This window comes from Rhinatrema bivittatum, chromosome 6 (genome assembly GCF_901001135.1).
Source record: "Rhinatrema bivittatum chromosome 6, aRhiBiv1.1, whole genome shotgun sequence".
In the NCBI taxonomy this organism is placed as follows: domain Eukaryota; kingdom Metazoa; phylum Chordata; class Amphibia; order Gymnophiona; family Rhinatrematidae; genus Rhinatrema; species Rhinatrema bivittatum.
In genome coordinates, this window is record NC_042620.1 from 294,660,656 (window position 1) to 294,678,480 (window position 17,825).

The 17,825-nt window shown below is 45.7% G+C and overlaps 1 protein-coding gene across 5 annotated transcripts in view; it reads left to right on the forward strand.

Moving 5' to 3' along the window:
- The window catches only part of BTK (Bruton tyrosine kinase), a 107,823-nt gene that overhangs the window by 769 nt on the left and 89,229 nt on the right, over positions 1 to 17,825 (forward strand). The window contains exon 1 of one of the 5 annotated variants that reach the window (XM_029607375.1): positions 10,611 to 10,723. The exons of the other annotated variants lie outside the window; for them this stretch is intronic. The gene's annotated coding sequence lies outside the window, so the exon portion shown is untranslated. Of the gene's footprint in view, positions 1 to 10,610; positions 10,724 to 17,825 lie in introns of those variants that run through there. 5 annotated transcript variants of the gene reach the window in all.

A 17,825-nucleotide genomic window follows, 5' to 3' on the forward strand; every position in this document is an offset into this window, starting at 1 on the left:
GGACCATAACACTGACCTCTGTGTGTCACTGGGCATTATGACGTTATAGGAGCTCGGATTTTGTAGCAAGGGGCAGTATGGCATCGAGCACTATAGCATTTAGTATTGTGTAGTATTCCACAGAGTAGTACAGTTCACCACATAGTATGGGTGTGGAATCTATTGCAGAAAACACTGTTCTATTGCTAGCTATGTGACAATGAGTATTTTAGCACAACAAATGCAATTGTGTTGCAGCTTGCACCACTGTGTGTAAGTGATTATGGCTGAGATACAGGCTAATGCATTCTGCAATAGACATAAAGCAATTGTGTTGCAGTTTTCTACACGTGCTGCAAATGTAAGAGAGCTACCCGCACTTGTGTTGTAGATTGCTGCATACCGTAGTTTTATATGAGAGCTCATCCAAATGTTGCCTCAATATGTTGCATGCTGCAATCTAATATAGCAGAAAAAACACAGGAATGATATAACAAAAATAATACAGTTATTGCTGTAGATTGCCGCATGCTATAGTGTTATAGCAGTGTAGTGTAGTTATAGCTGAGATAATGCAATTGTTGCTGTAGATTGTCACAGGCTATAGTGCTTTTTTTTTTTTTTTTTTAATTATTATTTATTTATTAATTTTCAGATAAACATACAAAGCATCCACTTTGAAAACAGAAATTTGGTATTTCAGAGAAACAGAAATAAAACTTTCAAATATCATCACAACATATCAATCTATTCTACTGTTAATACCCATTAGACCACTAACATCCGGGGGGGGCAGATATTCATACTAGGGAGATATAAAGAAACATTTTTACAAATACAGAAAGGTGTTCCTGAAAAACCATTAAACTTCCTTATTAATCAGATATTGGTATTTATTTGAAGGGAGATCTTTTTCCCTTTAACAAAGCTTTTAAGATGCTCTGGTTGAAAAAAAATATGCGTATTTTCTTTGTACTTCACTATGCACTTGCAGGGAAAGCGTAGGAAGTAGGATGTCCCCAGGGCCAAAACTTCTGTTTTTAACTCTAGGAAAGCCCTCCTTCTCTGTTGGGTCATTTTAGATACATCTGGGTATATACCAACATTTACCCCCATGAAGTTCTTATTAGGCTGCTTAAAATAAGCCCTCATTATATCTCCCAAGTCCTTATCATTAAAGAAAGAAATCAGGAGAGTAGCTCTTTCTGCCACCTCATACGCTGACGATTCCAGAAAATCCGTAAGGTTCTCCAGAGCATTGGTAGATATTATTTGTTCTTGTTGGGATTTGCGATTAGGTAGGAAATAAACTTTATCCAGTGGGGGAGATTTATCTGTGGAAATATCCAAAACTTCAGAGAAATATCTCTTGGGAAATTCAGAATCCTAAGTTTTAAGTGTCTATTCGCATTCTCCAAGTATTCAATCTTTTTGTTCACGGTTCCAAAGTTCTGCACCATAATAGTCTGTACTAATTTCACTTGTTTCAGTTCTTCTTCCATCTTTTTCAGATTTTCTACGGTTTTAGATTTAGATTTCCCAAAATTATCATTCATCATGCATAACTGAGAAGACAAAATACTAATATTTGCCGAGCATTCATTTAAAGACTTTGCCATTGAAGATGTTAATGTCCACAAGGACTCCATAGTAACTACCTCCGGTTTATCGATGTTTAAAGTTTCACCGGGAATAAGAGGAATAATAGAAGTCGGAGACTCACCGCTTCTATTGTTCTGACTCGATTCCTCATTCAGCCCAAGGCCTCCTGGTATAAACTCTCCAGCATACCTGGGATTCTGGGCGTTCTGACCTCCTAACACATCCCCCTCGGCTTGAACAGTCAGGGCACCCGCTTCGGATCCTGTATTCAGGCGGTGTGTTGGGGGTTCCCGCTCCGCAGGAGGTAGTCTCTGATCTAGCAGACTAAGAGAAAATAATTCCGTAGTCGGGTCTTGTGCTCCCTCCACCGGCCCGACAGCCGGATTAGCCAGCCCGCTCTCACCGGTTTTTGTGGCACATTGTGCGATGGTCCGCTGCCCTGGAGGTAATGGAGGTGTCGAGGGGTACGATCTCTGTTTACCCTTACGTTTTGGAGGCATATTTTCAATAAATCCAACAGGAAATCTCAATTTAAAACGAAAAGACGCCAGAGCAGCTTCACAGTGTGACCAACGGCGACGCCATCTTGACTCCACCCCCACAAGGGATGATTTTAATCGGCTATAGTGCATTTATAGCGGAGGTGATGCAGCTGTTGCTACAGATTGTTGCATATTGTAGTGTGATATAGCAGAGGTAATGTAGTTGCTATTCTAGATTGTCACATGCTGTAGTGTTAGAGTGATGCAACTGTAGTAGGTGGTCACATGCTGTAGCATGATATAGCAGAGGCGATGCAGATGTTGCTGTAGGTTGTCACATGCTAAATTGTGATAGCAAAGGTGATGCAGCTGTTGCTCTAGATTGCCATCTGATATATGCATTGGAGAGGTAATGCAATTTTGCTGTAGATTTATGCATGTTGTAATGTTATATCAGAGGTGATGCAACTGTTGCTCTAGATTGTCGCATGCAGTATTGTGATATAACTGAGGGATTGTTTTGGTAGAGCAGTGATGTTGCTGTTGCTTAGAATGAAGCATGTTGTAGTAGGATATAGCAGAAGTGAATCAGCTGTTATTATAGGTTGATGCATGTAGTGTTTATAGGGGTGTGCAGGGATAAAAAAAAAATTCATTTTCATTTTTCGCTTTGTTTTTGGAAGTTTTTTTTCCCCCACAAATTTCAGTTCGTGGAATGTCTGATTTGTTTCATTTGTGTGAAAAAAAAAAAGAATCAAACATTTAAAAAAACAAAACAAAAAAAAAAAAGAAAACGGGGCCTCCTAAGGCTTCGGTTTCCACCACCCATCCCTCTCACCTGGAAAAATGACGGAGCCAGGTTTCCCCCAGCCCTCACTTACCCGGTGCAGAGGGGATCCACCTGCAAGGCCTAGGCCCAGGCTGAAGTCTCGGCTTTGCATAGGCTGAGGATGTAGTAGGCTGCCACGGCCTTGGCTGGAGCCTGAACCCAGGCCCGACGCTGGAGCCCAGCTGGAGGCTGGATCCTGATGACCGGGCCTCAGCCTAAGCTGGAATACAGGCCCAGGCACAACACCAGGGCCTTGGCCCAGACCCAGAGCCAGGCCTGACGCCAAACATCAAAATGGCACATTTTCATACCTCAAATTGGCAGTTTGCTGTGATGAATGCGCCGGAATTAATTAACTCCGGTGCAACCCCAGTGGACGGCATCAGTTTATGAAGAATGAAGAAAGAAGAGAGAAGAGATCATCGTCATTGCTGCTATGGGGGCTGGGCTTTAGGCTGGGCCTGACCCTAGGCCAAGGCCCAAGCATCGAGAACCAACCTCTGGACTGGACTGTGGGGTCAGCCCCACAGCCCAGGCATCAGGACTTGACATCTCGAATGTCTTTGAATATTACCCTATAGTGTAAGTAATTGGACATTACTTCAGCTTTTTAGCCTTTCTTTTTCATGTCTGACAGAGCAGCTGCAGAATGAAGATCTTGTTGCCACTATCACAAGTACTTTTTCGATGGAGAAATAGTATTTCCTGTAAAAAACTGAAAAATAAGATGAAGTGTTATCTTTTTTTTTTTTTTTTTTTGGTTTTTACAAGAAATACCATTTCTCCATCGAAATAAGATAACATTTCAAGTACTCAGCAAACGCCTCTCATTTCTTCCTGCTGTTTTTCTCTGATAGACGGGCTATCGTACGTCTGGAGAGTTCTGCATTTTTTTTGTTGTGTATGCTTTTAACTTCAATTTTCTTAAAAAGAACAGAGGAGCATGGGCCCTGTGTATCTGCAGGCCTATCTCCTGGTACTGTAGGTTTTATGCAGAGGGGTCTGCAGGCAGAATATCCATGACTGGGTCCTTCTAGGTCTGCAATGGTGATTTCTTTTGAGCCCAGGTGTGCCATCCTATATAGTGTCAATAGAGAGGATTATTGGGTTACTAATGAGGTTGGGCTCAGACATCCTGCTGGATTCCTTCAGCTAAACCACATCTGGGTAAACTTTCAGAGACCTCGGTGCCTATTACATGGGTGAAAATAGTTAACACACCTCTACCCAGCATATCCGTGTGAGTAGAATTTTCGCTGCCAGAAAGTGCCCACCTAAACCCCTGTTCACAAAAGTGCATTACACGAAAATGCACGTTATTCACCATGGCACCCATTGGTTCTAATGGGGCCTAAGGCATATTTGTGAATAGGGCTGATCATAGTTTCACAGTTTGCCTACAAAATAGGTGCTCAGGAGGAGTGTTGCGGGGACATGTTTGGAAACGATGGGCTTGCGTTTTCATTTTTTAGAAACCTGCAGGCTGAGTGATCATGCCTGCTAACGCATGTGCTTTATACTATCGTTTTGCAGCGTGTCAACCGATGCATGTGCTTTTTTATCCACAAAATAAGCTGATGGACACCATATACAGGGGCATCTTGTGCGTGAAAATCAGCTGGGTTTGTGCAGGCTGAAAAGTGTGCGCTGCTGGTTGGGCCCTTGTTGAAAATGTTCTGCATTGTTTATAGTCTTGGTCGTCTGAACTCAGGGACTCCCACGCTCCTACCATTCACTTTCTGTGGCCCTATTCCTTTCTCACTCCAGAAAATGTATAAAAATAATTCCCCTCGGGTTTTTTGCCTCCAGTCACTAACCTTGCTTGAGCTCCCCTTCTCGTGTTGCTACTCTGTCTTTGTGCTTATCAAGTTTTCAAGTCTTTCTTGAACGTGCTTTGTAAATAAACTAGATCACTGCCCATCAACACTAATGGAAGTTTAACCGTCTAAATACACCTCGACAGCCTCAAGGGGCGAGGATGGGGGCTGGATGGTGCTCTTCAGCTGTTCGTCCTTGCCTACTGCCGCCACCGGCAACCTGGCAGCTTGACACCAAGCAACCAGCTAACATGAAGTCGGCTGACATCCCCACTTCCCCACAGCCACACTGTACCCGCAGCCTGGCGGACGGAGGCGGTGGACGAGTGCAGGAGAAGGGCTGCTGGGAGAGCAAGGAAGATCACCCGCTGCCACTCTCCACAGGCTTACCCCGCACCCGCAGCAAGCCATCCATATCGCCAATCAACGAGTCCAAGGTGGTGGGAGCGCCTGTGCCTTCCCCAGCCCGTCTGTGACCCAAGGGGTGGGTCACCATGTTCCTTTCAGTGACACGTGACAGACAGACAGAAACCGTGTTCTGTTAGCTAGGATGTAGAAAATAATGTTTTCTTTCTTGCGGCACACTATTTCCCATTAAACGCGTCGCGTTCTTAAGCTTTGATCCCCGAGAGCCACCTGCAGGTCTGCTTTTCAGGATATCCACAATGAATACTTTTCTTTTGGTATATGGTATCTCTAACTCGTGCAATGGCAGATTTGTACGCTCTGCTGCTCGTAGGCCCGTGGATAGCCGGCTGGCACCGCAGCTGATGATGTAAAACAAGTGACTCGCACCGTAGGACGGCTGCTTCTCTGGGGGTCAGCTGCCCATTGGCCCTTGTCTGCTCTGCATATTGGTAATCCATTCCTGAAGTTATGCTACATTACATTTTGGTTATTCTGAAAAGCAAGCTTGGGAAATGGTGTAGCCCCCAAGGGGCCAGTGTTTGATGTCTTTGATTTCTCCCCTTTCAGGGAAAAGTTAGTGAAAAATAAATAGCCTGTTATGCTCCAGAAAGAAGAGCCTCAGATCTCCCACAACTCTCAGGGCCATAAGTCACTGGGCAGTTGTCTCATCCTTCTGAAGGATCATTATGTAGACGCTCCTTTTTCTGTTTCTCTGGAGGTTTGTGATCAAAGCTGCAGGGTTGGGGATTGTGGTAGCCACGTCCTTAAGCTGCCCAGATAGCTCTGTGTCAGAAGCAACAGCCCGAGTAAGTTCTGGTTTATTCCGCTGCATCTGTGGACTTGTCATTCCAGTTTCTGAAGATCTCGAACATAAAACCAAGACTGGCTTCGCCTTTCCTACACGCCAATGGTTCTCAGCCCTGCCCACCAAGTCAGTTTTTTTTTTTTCCAGGGTATCCACAACAAATATGTAGAATATTTTGTATGAAAATCTATCTCATGCATATTCATTGTGGATATCCTGAAAACCAGACAGGCTGGGGGGACCTTGTTGAGTATCATTACCTCACGACACGATGATATCAGGTCACCCAAGAGTAGGAAACCTCCAGATCTTGGGCACCAATCCACTTTGGATTTCAGGCTATCCCTAATGAATATGCATGAGGGATCTGCCTTCAAGTGAAACAGTGTGCATGCAAATCTATCTCATGCATATTCATGGGGGAGGATCCTGAAAACCTGAGCGGACTGGTGTTCACGAGGAATGAAGGTTGCCTACCTGTGGAGTTACCTTAAGCTTCGGGACAGAGATTAAGTGTCACCGCTGTCTGCTGAGCATGATCTGTCTTTCCTTGCTATCATTATGGGGTGAATTAAACACCTTACAAAAAAAAGGAAGTATTGGGGGGGGGGGGAGGGGTTTTTTTTGCTGTCAGATATTAGTAAGAGAAAACCAGAAGAGTCAGCACTTGACAGATACACTGAATGTGCGAAAAAAAAAAAAAAAGAACCAAGTTTTGAATGTGGAGTGTGGCTGGCAGGGCTGCTGTATGCAAATCAGCCCTTTGGCACAGCTAAATGAGGCTTCTCTTCCTTGCTAAGGAGGCACCAGAGCATGTCCATTTCAGTTTCCATGACAGACATGAGAAACGGCCCATGAGAAGTGAAAACCATTGCCCTTTTTAAGTCAGCCGCGCGACACTAGCCCCACCGTGGGAATAGCACTATGAAGGCTCGCTCCCAGTGGGATATGCCTCACTCAAAGAATGGATTAGGGTCCTAAGACCAGGGGCGCTGGAGTGTGTGTGTGTGGGGGGGGGGGGGGGGGGAGGTTGCACATTTAAAATGGTAGAACCAGTTCCCCTGCTTTTCTTTTTTTTTTAATTTACTCTTTATTACATTTTTTCAATGATAAACAAAATACATTGAATAGAAATGGCACAATACATAAATTTTCTTTACATAAAACTTTCAGGTAATTAACATATAGCATATTATACCATCTACTAGCCCTCTACATGGGTGGGAGATCCAACTCAAGAAGACGACTTAAACGTATACATAGAAACTTGTATCTCATTAGAAAAAGCGCTACATTGGGGGACGGCGTTTACATTAACGGAACGCTCTACTCACTCTATGAGGTTACTGTTCAATCTCCAGATTAGGTATTAATCTCTACCGTATCTACAACTCTGTTATTAGGAAATTGTCTTAACTGAGAAGGCAAAAAAAAAAAAAAGGATATGTAATATCTCGAAGTTTTATGATGCATTTACATGGAAATGTAATAAAGAGTTGTGCACCCAGTTTCAACACACTGGGCTCTAACTCTAAGAATTCTTTTTCTGAGTTGTGGTTTCCTTGGCTAAGACTGGAAAAAGTCTGCACTCTAAAGCCAAGAAAAGGTTCCCGTTGGCTCCGAAAATAAGCTTTGAGAACCTAGCCCCTGTCCGAGCCTAATAGAAATGTTAGAATCCGAGCTGCAGGTTGCGCTTCTTCCTCCGTTGACGTTTCCAATATCTCAGGTTAAGATTCATGGGCGACAGCTGCTGCATTTCTGTGTTTCCTACTGATGATTTTTTTCCTGACAGGCAAATAATTTATTCTTGAAAGTGGTGGTAAAATTGCCTGTGATGTCTTCAAATTCTCCAAGGCATATTTTTTTCCACATTTCTGACGGTGATACCGTCAGTCTCCTTTGGGAAATTAATTAGCCTGAGGTTTTTACCTCTTTGTTGATTGTCTGGATTTTCTAATTTTCTTAAGAGATATATATTTATCCTTTGCCATTTCTTGATATTGATTTTTCAATTGCCCCATATCTGATTTCATTATGCTCATCTCCCTTTTTGTTTCAGCTTGCATTTTCCTTCATTTTCTTAAACTGCTTACTCATTTGGCCCATTTTAGCTGTAACAGAGTTTAATTGCACTGTTACATTTTTGCTAACTGTCTCAATGGCTAGCCAAATAGACTCCAACGTACAGAGCTCTGGCCTTACCAGCGGGAGAGACTCGGGTTCCTTTTCCTGAATGAAATCTTCTTCATCCTCCCCATCCGACTGCCAAGCCAAAATCTCCTCCAAAGATTGAACCTCTCCTCGGTGAGTTTCTCTCCCTTCCGACCCGGTGACTCCCAGAGACTCCCCCTCCAGTCGGGGTTCCCTCCGAATATCGTGGAGGCTCCTCCCTGACGCCTTCCGGGGACTTCTCCGGTAGGGCCAGAGTAGCTGTTCTGCTTAGTGCCGGGTTTTCAGGTGCCGTTCTTTCAGCCAGGGATAGAGACGTTAATGAGTCAAGGAGGTTGTCGGCTGTCGTAGCGTCTCCACGAACTGCCTCCAGCGACTCTTCGCACGGGTCTCCAGACCCTCTGAGGACACGGGCGTCCATCGGCCCTCTCTGCGGACCCGGCGTCGAGGCTTCAAAGTTCAGCCTCTCGCGGGCCCTCCGCTTTCATCCGGAATGTGCCATCTTGGATCTCCCAGTTCCCCTGCTTTTCTAATAAAGGAAAAATTGGACCTATTTGCTTCCTTCCCCTCTACAAACCTTATTTCTCTTGAACCAGAGGGAAGCTGCTGGAGCTGGTCCCGGGATGGTGGCGGCAGCAGCAGGCAGAGAGTTCAGGGACTGAACCAGTGTTTGCTCATAGGGACCCACCCCTTCCTGGCTTCCGTACAGGAGGTAAGGCTCCAGGAGCTGCCCCACAATTTGGGAGCAAAGAAGTCCGTGGCAGGTAGGCCCTTGCCTAAAACCGCTTTGGATAATCTACAGAAAACAGACCCACTTAGACCTTCTCTTTTTTTGCCCTTCCTCCCCCTCAATTGTCTTTTCCCACACCAGCATGAATGCCTCACTCTCCATCGCCTTTCCACTTAGTTGTAGCTAATGCTATCCTAGCTCTAGCCAGTGACATTCCTCTGTTTAACCGGCATTGCTTAAACCTTTACCGCCCAGAGCTGCCAACAGCGATGGGCAGGAGGAGGCTACCAGAGGCTCTCAGGAGCCCCTTCTTAAATTATTTTATGAGAACAAAATGGAATACGGCTGGAGGGAGCCCATTGACAAGAAACTGGCAGCACATCACTAGTCATTGGGTAGCTGCCACTCCTTGCCCCAGTATAACTCCCTTTCAGTGAAAGAGCACTTTCTAAGGAACCACTGGGATGCTAGGCTCCTTCCTTCACATGGAGACTGACATCTAAATTCTGGGACCTTTTCTATGTGGGCTTCCTAGGTTCCATCTGAATTCTGGGTTCCCTCCTGCGTGAGGCTTCGGAGCTACTTCCCACACGTGGCGCAATCTGAACTCTGGGGGGGGGGTCTGACTTATAAGGTGCCCTGTTTAAGGGAGCCCAGTAAAGGTGGATAGAAGTGAATTCTGTGGAGCTGCGAGACAAACCCCTTCTGACGAAGGCTGTGGTTGTGCTTGTGTCACGGCAGGCTTCATCTGAAACGTGAAATTGGCTTATTTTCCTGTGAAGTTAGGACATTTCTTTGTCAGTGCACACGGTTCCCAGCCTGCACACGTGTGGGGGCAGAGCCTGAGAGCTGCCGCCGTGGCCCCTCCAGACTGGTGATGATTCACCATCTGGATAACAGAGAGCAGACACCCGGAACCGGATGGCAAGCCAGATGGACAAGTGGGAAACGAAAACGGCTCCGAAAAGCTTTAGCCTGCATGAAAATTCTTTGCTCTAGCTCAGAAGAGAAACGTTTCTAAACTGTGAATGCAGCATCTCTAAGTTAACCCTGCTCTCTCGCAGCCGTCTCTTACTTTGCTGGCGAGGAGAGTCCCCAGCAGTCTCACACAGGACCTGGGAGGCACTGTCTCCCGCTAGCTGAGGCAGGGGGAATATGGGGTTTGATACTTTGTTTTTTGCAGTTGCTCTTACTGAGCGACAGTCAAAATGAAATTGTGTGTCAAGATAACAGGAAACAGCAATTTAGGGGGAGGGAAAGAGGAGCTGCAGCGACGGGGGATGACTTCTGCCTGAAGACTTTATGACTTTCAGTATGAGAGAACCATGCGTTCATTCCTCGCTGCAGGCTTGCACAGCACCACTATGTAAACTGGAAGGGTTAGGAAAGGAAAATAAAGTCAGGGGGATGTGGCATAACTCTGAGGAAGCTTCACACTGCAGGAGGCGATGGATGCGCAGGGCCGACCCAACCCACCCTTCAAACTGTGCTCTTGCGGGGGGAGGGGGGTAGCAGCTCCCTCGGGGGGGCAGCGTCGCCCCGGGGGGCGACCGATGACGTCACAGCAGTGGCAGGCCGGCTTCTGCTCTTCGCTTCTCCTCTTTATTCTTTTCACCCTGGAGCAGGCACTGCAGAAAGCTCTCTCCCCCCCTCCCTCCACCAGCAAGAAGAGTGGACAGCGCTTAAGAGCACAGGTCGTCAGCGTCAGGCCTGAGGGGCCAGTCTCATGGCAGTACCTTGAGGCAGGAAGTATGAGACTGGCCCCCACGGGCAGGAAGCCATCTGTGCTGTTAATCGCTGCTCATGAAGGGAGCAGGAGAGGAGGGCAATGGAGGAGGAGGAGGAGGACGTGGGCAGTGCTGACCTGCTTTAGTAGTCCTTTCTCTGTGCAGCTGCACTGAGGTAAGCAGGAGGAGAGCCAGAAGCAGCAGCAAAGTAGCAGTGATGTTGGCATTGGAAGTGGCCCACGCGGGCCGAAGGAGGTGGCCCCCAACACAGCGGCAGCAGCAGCGCCTCTGAAGTGGACCTGCTCCCCTCCTGTCCCTCCCTACAGGGCCTCTAACCAGGCCCCAGCTGCTGCTCCTCCTGCCACCTTCTCTTCCTCCCGCCCACTGCTCATGCAGTTGTTTGAAACTGAGCAAGCAGTGGGTGGGCGCAAAGAGGTATAGCCCAAGCAGCAAGAGGAATATCTGGGACATGGTTAAAGGCCCTGCAGAGCTTAGGAACCAAGGGGGGAGGGAGGCAGGACCAGAAACCAGATTTAAAGTTCCTTGAGGAGAGGGGACAAAGAGAGGAGTGGGAGAGGGTGGGGGGGGGGGGGGGGAGAGAGAGAAAGTCATGAACACAGAGATTGGGGACGTAGGTGCTAGCTCTGGGTAGTTCACACCCCTAAAAATGTGAAAGTTGGCTGCTGTGATTGAGGATTTGGTGGAGAGTGGAGTCTCAGATTGGTGGGCAGAGAGATTGGTGGGGACTCAGTACTGAGTGGGAAAGCAGGGGTGCACAGGGATGGAGGCTGTTGGAACAGAGAGGAAGCAAGGATGGGGGAAATGGAGATTTGGCAGATAGTCGGGGATCCCAAGATGGGGAGGATGGAAGAGATCAAGGACTCTAACATTGGGTGGGAGAAGTGGGAACTTGGAAATAGGGGAGGCAAGGACTCCGAGACTGAACAGGGGTTTGTGGGGGTATGTGGGGGCTCAGCAGTTCGGTGGCATGAGTGGAGGAGTATGAGTGAGAGTGTGAGAAGGGGATGAAGGGTAGGAAGGAATCAAGAGGGGGTGTGAATGACCTGAAGGACAGGGGAAAGGGTGAGAGGTAGTGGAAATGCATGGGAGTGTTGTGGAGAGGTGAGAGGGAAGAAATGTATCTGTGAAAGGTGTGTGAGAGGGTGGGAATGGATCTGGGGTGGCATTTATAGAGAGGTAATAGGCTAGGTAGAAGATAAAAGACAAAGGGGCTTAGGAGAATGGGAGGGGATGAACAACAGGAGAAGAACTAGGGCTGGTGAGAAGATTAGAGTCAGAGGAAAGCAGTTGAGGACTGGCAATGAAGTAAGTACAGGGTGTGGAAATGAGGCTGGGGAGTGGGGGAATAGGAGGCTGGGGAAAGAATGATAGATGGGCTGGGAAGACGGTGAGAGTAAGATGGAAAGGTAGTAGGAAGGTGAGAGATGCAAAAAAGGAGACAGGATTTTAAGGTGAGAGAGAGGGAAGGGTGTGAAATCTAGCTGTGAGTGGATAGGGAGGCAGAAAAAGAAATGAAGGAAAGAGATAAAAGTGAAAGATCAATGATAAAGACAGATGCAAGGGATGAAGAGATGAAGACGGGAGGCAAGAGAAAAAATTGAAAATGGAAATGAGACTCTGGAAAAGGAGGTAGGAGAAGACAGATGAGGAAAGTAGGAGTGAGAGACTGGGACCAGCACAATTAGAAAATAAGATATCCAGAGAAAAGTAGAAAAAATTATTTTTAGTTTAGTGATTGGAATATGTCACCTTTGGGAACATGTATAACTTGTATATGAGACGATGGTGCAGGGAAGATGGCTTTAGTTTTTAGGGATGTGCAGAAGTAAAGAATGTGTTTCGTATTTCATTTCATTTTAAGGATGATTTTTCCCCCATGAATTTTGTTTCATTTAATGTTTAATTTCTTTCATTAAAAAAAAAATCAAACATTTAAAAAATAAAAAAATAAAAGGAAACGGGGCCCAGCAAGGCCTCCAGTGAAAATTCACTCTGTAAAAATGAAAACAGTGGTACCAGCAAAATGTATGTTGACCTGTTCCCTGCTCTCCCATTTTGTAGATAGAGAGTAAGTTGAGGCAAATAGCTGTTCGGGCAAGCAGAGAAATAAAACATTTTGTATTCAGGGGTTGCCAAATAGAAGTGAATTGGGTGCAGATTAGTATATAATTAAACATTTGCCTATGCCTTAGCATAACTATCTCTTTTCAGTTTTAATTGTATTTTGTTTTTATATGGAGAACTTGCTTTCATTGTTTTTATATTGTTTTATTATTTTACTTGGTTGATCTCTGAAAAGATGGAATACAAATTTGTAAATTAAATTAAATTTGATTTTATAAAATTGCTCAGGTGATGTCAGTCTCTGATAGAAACTGCATTGATCATACATAGGCTAAAATGTCAGTGTGATATAACAGCAAGAAGCCAAAAATGCCAGCCTATATGCCTGTCCTCACACCAGCTCATTTGTATACTCTCTCAAACATTTATTCACCTCCGATCCATATGAATCAATGGGGAAAAACCCCAGTAGCACACACATAGTAAATTGCTTATTATATTTGCAAAACAAACTGCCCTATCACTCACTCATCTCTTCCCTTCCCCCCTTCTCACTCATTCACCCTTCCCTCCTTACTGCCTTCCCTCTCACTCACCCTCGTTATCCCTTCCCTCTCACCTTCCTTCCCTCTGCTTACCCCTTCTCTCTCACTCACTTACCCCTTCCCCCCCCTTCCCTCCTCTTCCCCCTTCTCTCTCACTCCTTTCCTTACTCCCTTCCCTCCTTCCCTCTCACTCATTCACTCACCCCTTTTTCTTTCCCATTCTTTACCCTTCCCCTTTCCCTCTCACTCATTTACCCCCTTCCCTCCCCTTCCCCTTCCCCTTCTACTCACACACATAACCTTCTCTCCCCTTACCCCTTTCCTCTCACTCTTCCCCTTCCTTCCTTACCCCTTTCCCTCTCACTTGCTCTCTCCTTTCCCTCACATCTCTCTCTCTATTCCTTTTCCCCCGCATGCTGATCAGCAGAACCAGGAGGAGAGTGGTGCTGGTGCCTCGGCCAGTTCTTCCTCCTCCTCCTCCTCTGCTTCCTAGCCTGACTGCTACTTTGAACCACAAGGATGTACAGGGTCCCATGCAGCAGTTGTGCCCAGAGCTGCAGAGGTGGGGGATGCAGCTGAATAGCTGCTGCTAGCCTAACCAACCCCAGATCTCCTGCAGCAATACAATGGAAAGGACCAGAATTTGGTGGGGCCATGGCCCCTTGTGGCCCACCCCATTCCAATGCCTATGGACGACCAGCATAGCAGCATCCCAATTTACATATATTCATAGAGATGGGAGCAACAAGGCTGGCACCATCATCCATTGGGCTGGTCAGCCGGTGGGTCATGTAGCAGTGGGGATCATATGCTCTTGGGGCGGATTGTAAGCAAATATCAGCCTGGGGGATTTGTTTTCAAAGTAGGCCCACGAGTTGTATGTCCCATCACCCTTGTGCGCTGCCTGTGCTGCACATGTTTCAACAGCTCCCAAAAGCCTGCCAAGCTGACCCTTGAGAGGTCCAACATGTGACCTGGAGCCAAAAAAATCTCTAATGCAGATCCCACATTTTTCCTAACTAACTAAGAAACAACACACCCTAGAGCAGGAGTGAACAAACTGAACTGCAATCCCCCTTCCATCCAGGCAACTGGTTGGCCCCGTGCCCACCAAAAGTCTGGTTAACACAGTAAATGACAGCAGAAAAAGGCCCAAGTGGTCCATCCAGTCTACCTAGCAAGCTTTTTATTTTTATTTTATTTCTTTTAGGGTAATAACTGCTGCTCCGTGCAGGTTACCTCTTTTCTGCATTTCCGTCCTTTTGCTATTATGAAGGTAAATTTTGCATGCAAACGTAACATATTATTGTAGCAATTTTTAAAAGCCCACCTACATGCGCAAAGTGCATTTATATGTGTAAAACCCAGTTTTAAGCAAATAAATCCTTTTGAAAATTACCCCTCTAGTGAGTGCCCCACATCATTATGTAAAGTTCTTGCTTTCTGCTAGCCCTCCTCCACCCTTTCTTGCTTTCTGCTAGCCCTCCTCCACCCTTCTCAGCACCCCCACTCTCCAGGAGACTCACTGGTTCCACAGACTTCTACACCTCTCAGAGCTCAGCCCACAGTCCCAGCGCCACCGGGTGTGCAAACCGTGCAATTGCATAGGGCGGTACACCCAGTGGGGTGGCATCGGGAGAAGGAAGAGACCCTTGCTGCCGCAGGTGGACCCAATCCCACCGGCGGCAGAAGATGCAGAGACTCGTGGTGCCACCAGTCAACTCGATCCCCCAATGGCAGAAGAAGTGGAGGTCCATGGTGCTGCCGGTGGACCCATTCCCACCGGCGGAAGAAGCAGGAAGCCACAGTAGAGGAGGAAGCTCATCTGGCAACTCCTTCTCAGGTGCTGGCCCCGTGGTATTCAACACTCACGGTGCTAGAACTTCCTGTATTCTCGCGAGATGAAAGTACAGGAAGTGCTAGCCCTGCAAGTCATGAATTACCTTGGGGCCAGCACATGAAGAGGAGCTGCAGAATGGCTTTTCTGCACAAAGAAGAATGGCTTTTCTGCACAAAGAAGAAATAGGCTGGCAGAAGCAGCGAAGAAGGAATGACCCATGGACCCTGCCAGCGGTTATGTTAGGAAAAGGGACACCCAATGAATGAGCATCCATGTACAGGTTAGGAAAACGGACGTTCTAAAATTGAGCGTCCATTTTCCTAACCCACTGACAGCCATCTCTCCCAGGCACCCGCTACGGAGGAGGCGCAAGGATGCACAATTTCCCCTAGCGCCTCCTTTTTACCGCTGCACCGATTTAAATATTAAATCAGGCACCCGGGAGAGGTGGATCTGCGCACCTTGAGGGAGCAGGCGCTCAATCATGAGTGCCCCCTATAACGCGTGCCGATTTTGCATCGGCCTGAATGTTGGAAGCTTTTGGTAGTTTCCAACAATACTTTTACTGATATGTTACAGCTGTTTGATTCACTTATCGATGTTAAAAACACTCTTAAATATATTGTGACTTCTGAAAGACTTAATAAAGTTTAAGATGTTAAAGCCAGTTAATTCAGTCTTTAATCTGATGTTTCTCCCATCCCATTGGTATAGGGAAAAATTAGTGCTTCACGCTCAATGTTGGTGAAGTATTAAAGGTGAAATCCATTTCACACAGTCATTTATCTCCTACCTTTCCACGTAGTTTTCTCCTCTGAACTTCTTAGTTTCCTCACAGTACCTGAAAGGTACCAATTATTCTCCTCTTCTCCCTTTTTGATTTAAAATGATGCTCCTGTTACTCCTCCTCTCTAAATCTCCAGTAGATATTCCTCGGCCCTCTTAGAGGTCTATCCAAAGTTTGTTCTCCCCTCTCTCGCTCCTTCTGTGGTCTGGATGGCTGTAACTCATTCTTCCTCTGGATACTGATAATCTGCAGGTCCTTTCTGAATGAAGCAGCCTCTTTAAGGTTCAGGAACTTAAAAGTTGAATAGATAGGGAGGGTAGAATAAAAATCCCATATCCAAATGTTACTAAAAATCTCCACGGAGGTTCAACTACTTAAATCAATTAGAATAATAGGAGGCAGCCCCAAACATGCTGCCCCTGAGAAAGGAAGCAGAGAAATCCACACCCTTAAGATGGTGGTCTGGCTTTCTATACCAGAGAAACCTACCGAATAAATTTTCCCATAAAGGTGGATCTGTTTACCCACACTGTTATTTTGTTTCCTACTCACACAAATAGTATCTTCTGTATGGTTCCTAGTAGGGATCTGACAGGATCTCTACATAAGGTACATACTACATATTAAACAAAAAGACAACATCATGAAGAACAAAAGCCCAGTCCTGGGTGCAGAAGTCAAGCTCACTTTGTGCTAACTAAAGTTTCCTCTCAGTTTGTCCCTATAGGAAAAAAATAGTCTTAGATATGAGGACCCTAGAAATGCTGTAAGTAAACCAAGCAAACATAATATTGGGAAGTCCTAGAACAGACACATCTATGAATTCTTAACAATGATCATCAAGGACTAAATACCTTAAACATAATCCCACAAAATCCTCAAAGAAACTTATGATCAAACAACTCAGGATGCGTAAACATCCCCTCCATCAGAGATGCACATCTGAGAACAACAAGAGAAAGAGCCTTTTCCATTGCCTCCCCTAAATTTTGGAACTCCCTACCTAAAGATCTGAGAACCCAACCCAACCTCAAAACATTCAAAAAAGACCTAAAAACATTGCTGTTTCGCAAATTCTACACTGACCTTCATACTTCTGAGCATCCTAACTCACAATCGAACTTTTATCCAAAAACATCATAATAACTTCTCTCCAACCAGAACTTTCAAATCCTCCTCCTCCCAATCAATGACTCCTCTGGACTTGTAATGTTTAACATCTGTTTAATATACACATTGTTATACTTATTGCTCAATTGTTAAAAAAAATGTAAACTTTTTTGTAAACCGTTATGATGGCTCTACTGAATGACGGAATATAAAACTCAACAAATAAATAAGTACATGAAAGCATTTAAGCAGAGAAGTTTATCAGAACATGATGGGCAGAAGTGCTGTGTCCTCAGTCACTGAGCCAGCTCCTCTCACCTGCATTTATTTATCTTGTCTCTTTTCTCACTTTGAGGCATGTTTGGAAGGCTTGCTAAAGACAGATTCAGTGGGTTACTTTGTAAAAGCAATTGCCCAGATTCTGCAGCAGAAGGTACAGTTGCTTCACCTTTTCTAAAGGTCCATCTGGTGAGACCTCCAGGCTTGTACGCACTCGGCCTGAATTATTAAAAGATTTCTTCCTTTTTGTACTTATGGGGAAAAACTTTGACCAATCAGAGCCACTGTTTAGAATCCGGGGGATATTGTATTTATGGCAGCGCTTGGTTCTCTGTGGGTGTTCCAGCATGACTGGCATGATAAGCAGAATAGTGAAGGATGACACAGTTGACCTCTGACCGTGCCAATAAATGGCGCAAGGCCCTGTGTTGACTGACATGTTTGGGGTTCGAAAGGAATTATATTTTCACTCCACTGCAGAAATGGCTCTGGATGCACAACGCTTTTCCCCTTTCCTCTGGATTACCCTGCAGAGCTATATAATCTGTAAAGCAATCAGAAGAAGGTTATTGGGGACCATTTAATTCTTTGGCCTTTTTCAAATAGCTGGGTAACTATGTCATTTTGTTCA